This window comes from Mesocricetus auratus, unplaced genomic scaffold (assembly GCF_017639785.1).
Source record: "Mesocricetus auratus isolate SY011 unplaced genomic scaffold, BCM_Maur_2.0 Super-Scaffold_100026, whole genome shotgun sequence".
Classification (NCBI taxonomy): Eukaryota; Metazoa; Chordata; class Mammalia; order Rodentia; family Cricetidae; genus Mesocricetus; species Mesocricetus auratus.
This window is the reverse complement of record NW_024429207.1, coordinates 9441732-9446058: the sequence shown is the minus strand read 5'-3', so window position 1 is coordinate 9446058 and position 4327 is coordinate 9441732. Positions and strand designations below refer to the sequence as shown.

Sequence of the window (4327 nt, the reverse complement as noted above, 5' to 3'; positions counted from 1 at the left end):
ACTTTATAGCCAGAGACTCCAAACCTTCAAATGGCTTTCAACCAAAGGTTTAGCCTCCAAGGGTATAAGGTTAACTGAAAGCCAGCTTTGCAAAATCATAAAAGAGAATGAATAAAGTGAGAAAAATGAGCATAGCGTTGCTGGAAAAAAGAATTTATGCTCTCAATCATCTATAGTCCAGATACAGAAAGGCTTGACCCCTTGAGCCCCTATTTTCAAGAAGAGTTTCCCCATATTATTTTGAATGTGTAGCATGCTTTATCTTTAAAGAACATCACCAGATATCCCATGGGAAGGGGTTCTAAATTTAGTCAGGCTCTTCCTCTTATATTTTATTGGTGACTGAAACTCTAGTAAAAGCAATGGGGAAAATATAAGCTTTCTTTGAAGCATGTATATTAAAAAAAGAATTGGAATTTAGTTCTGGTCCTGGTTCTGAGTGTTGAAGTCTTGTAAATAATCAGTTTTAAGTAAGGCTTCAAATAGCAATTTAATGACATCTTTAAGTCCCATCTATAAGTGATGATGAGGAACTTTGGGGGGGGAAGAGGAGACATGAAAGAGGAATGGGTGGAAGAGAGGAAGAGAAGAATCAGGGAGGTGGGGCATAGGAGAAGGAATAAAAGAGAAGGTGGAGGAGGGAGAGATTTGGGGAGGGAAGGAGTGCAATTCACTAAGAATTTATTTGTCATTCTCTCTGCAACAGTCCCTTGAAATAGCATTAAGAATTAAGCCATTGCACCAAGGCACAGTCAGGCGCTACGGAAACCGATAGCCAACTCTGTTCAATTAATTTAATATTTCTTTTCATTGCACCAACACTATTAGAAGGAATTCATTTTATGGACTGTGAGATGATAAAAAAGGATTATTATTTTGCCCATAATCTGCAGTGTTGACTGAAGAACTACAGCACTTAAGTCCCTCACATGTGCAGTTGGCAAACTGAAGAACAAACTCTGTCCTCCTCCACCACCCGGCTAACCCTCAGGCCTTCACCCAGCAAGATCTTATACAGAATAGAAATCCGTCCATGCAAGGAAGGCTTCAGGGACTCAGGAGGACTCTTCAGAGGTGAGCACCTGCGAAAAACGCACACATACAGTGCGAGCAGCAGATGTCAATTTAGTTGCTTTCAGAGATCATGTAGAGGTGGGTGTGGGTGGGTGTCTTTTTCTTCCTGAGTAAGCATATACATCCACACATATACACATGAACACATTTGTTTCTCTTTCCAATGTATAAAGGCAGAAGATTCAAAAGTAAACTTGGGAGGAAATCTGGGAGCATATACACACAAACTTAAAAGAAAGAAGAAAAAAACTGGCTAAGAACTGTGGAGTTTAATGGAAAATGACATGGATTCTATAGGATGAAGGAAGTTTATATCGAAGTCCATTTTGTCATAGGTTTTGTTTGATTTGCTTTTCTCCTTAACTTACTTAACAAATATTCACTGATGCTTAGTGAACATTGAGTTTCAGTGACAATAATCATGAGCATAGTTCACTCTCTCCCCAGGTTGCATTCTAGAATAGAATTCTACTTCATTAGAATTGCTGGGTTCTTATATTCAAAGTTGTGTCAGGAGCTGGGGTAATGACCCCAGCCTCTATAGGCAAAGTGCTTGCTACCAAAGCAAGAGAACTTAAATTCAGATCTGCAGTACCCATATAAAAAGCAGGTGCAATGGCATGTGTGTTATCACAGTGCAGGTGAAGCAAAGTCTGGAGATCCCTAAGGATTGCTGGTCAGCTATGATAGCTGAATTGGTGAGCTCCAGGTCCAGCAAGAACCTCATCTCAAAGTATCAGGTCAGAGAGCAGCTACTGATAGCATCGGCATCAAGGGCACAGATATACATGCTCCCCTCACACATACAAGGACACATATGTGCACACTTGTACAATCCCATTCTCAAACAAACGAATAGCTGAATAGTATTGAATGAGCCAACACTACTGGCTGCTAATTAGTTTCCACGAAGCCTGCTAGTGATGAAACACAAGGTTCAATACTCTTAGTGAAGTTAGAATAGTAACTAGATAATATCAGACTGCACTGCGATGCAGGCCATTACAGACATTTGCAGTACATACAGTGCCAAAGGCAAAATTCTGTGGGCAAAAAGATCAAGTCATCCATGTCTGAGATGCTGGAACTGGTTATGTGATAGGGAAGAGTACTGGGGATTCCGCACTAGGGAAGGTAACTCCTGTGCACTGGAGCAGAAGGAACCCACATATAATATATACTGAGGATGATTACATGGCGGTGGGCATGTCTCAAGGGACCGATAAGGAACTACAGGCACTGTAGCAAAGCGTTAGTATTTTAACACTAGACAGAATATCAGTTCCTATCTTGACATATAGCAGAAGGAAAACATTTTCTTTCTATTCCTTCAAAATAAAATGCACCTGAAATTGATCCAAAAGGGAGGAAAGGGGAAGTTAAATTCCCATTTGCTGGCCAAGGAGCAATATTGCCATACACACAGAGACAAGTGGATGAATTTGCTTTTCTATCAGTTATCTGCAAAGTCTAAGGACAACTAGGATAGGAGCCATGTTTTCATCCATTTGATTCAGAAGAAGGAATGTATATGATCCATATTTTCAATCTTTATCTGTTCTTATCATTGATCGTTAAGTGAAAAACTCAATTTAAAAGTTTCAAAACAGGCTTTGCAGACCCCGCCGTCCCCTGTCGCCTCTCTTTGCAGCCATGGTCAACCCCACCGTGTTCTTTGACATTGCGGCCGATGGCGAGCCCTTGGGCCGCGTCTCCTTCGAGCTATTTGCAGACAAAGTTCCAAAGACAGCAGAAAACTTTCGCGTTCTGAGCACTGGAGAGAAAGGATTTGGATATAAGGGTTCCTCCTTTCACAGAATTATCCCAGGATTCATGTGCCAGGGTGGTGACTTCACACGTCATAATGGCACTGGTGGCAGGTCCATCAACGGAGAGAAATTTGAGCATGAGAACTTCATCCTGAAGCACACGGGTCCTGGCATCTTGTCCATGGCAAATGCTGGACCAAACACCAATGGTTCCCAGTTTTTTATCTGCACCGCCAAGACCTAGTGGCTGGATGGCAAGCACATGGTCTTTGGTAAGGGTGAAAGAAGGCATGAACATTGTGGAGGCCATGGAGCGTTTCGGGTCCAGGAACGGCAAGACCAGCAAGAAGATTACCATTTCCGACTGTGGGCAACTCTAATTCTTCTGACTCGCGGGCCTATTACCCACCAGACCATTCCCTCTGTAGCTCAGGAGAGCATCCGCCTCCACCCCATCTGCTCGTAATGCCCCGTAATCTCTGCTCTCACTGAAATTCTTTGGGTTCCATATTTCCCCTCAAGTCTAGCTGGATTGCAGAGTTAAGTTTATGATTATGAATAAAACCTAAGTAAAAAAAAAGTTTCAAAACATCATTCATGTCGCAAGCCAAGCAACCTAATATTGTATTGTATATCAAGTCTGCTGATTGGGATTGTTTTGAGTTGTCAGTCTGACACAAGCTAGAGTCATCTGGTAAGAACAAACCTCAGATGCCTCCCTAAGACTGGCCTATAGGCAAGTCTGTAGAGGATTTTCTTGATTAGGGATGGATATAGAAGGACTAAGCCCACTGTAGGCAGTGATACCCCTGGGCAGATGGTCCTGGGTTATATAAGAAAGTGGGTGGAGCAAGCTATAAAGAGCAAGCCAGTAAGCCATGTTCCTCCATGGGTTCTGTTTCACTTCCTACTACCGGGTTCTTGTGCTGCCTGAGTTCTTTCCTCCTTGAGTTGCTTTGTGTCACGGTGTCTTACTCACTATTCTATTGCTATAAAGAGACACCATGACCATTGCAACTTCTAAAACAAACAAGCAAAGAAAGAACAACAAAAACCACTTCACTAAGGGCTTGCTTAAAGTATCAGAGGGTTATTCTGCTTTCATCCTGGTGGGAAGCATGACAGCCAGCAAGCAGGTGTGGTGTTGAAGTAGCTGGGAGCTTGCATTTGATCCAGAAACATGAGGCAGAGAAAGAGAGACACCGAAACCTCAAAGCCCACCCCCAGCGACACACCTCCTCCAACAAGGCCATACCTTCTAACCCTTCCCAAACAGTTCCACCATCTGGAGACTAAACAGTCAAATATATGGGCCTATTTGGGGCCATTCTTATTCAAACCGCCCACACATGCTCTTTCTCACAGCGTTAAAATGAAACTAGAACATCAAGTCTAACTTAGTATATACCATTATTTTCCAAATTGTCAGAAGACTTCAAAATTCTGTAAGTATGTCGAATATCTTCAACTATAACCTTAGTCTT

At 42.3% G+C, this 4327-nt stretch overlaps 1 pseudogene; it reads left to right on the top strand.

Moving 5' to 3' along the window:
• Nucleotides 1-2688: 2688 nt before the first annotated feature.
• Nucleotides 2689-3423, top strand: LOC121134119 (annotated as a pseudogene).
• Nucleotides 3424-4327: the final 904 nt, after the last annotated feature.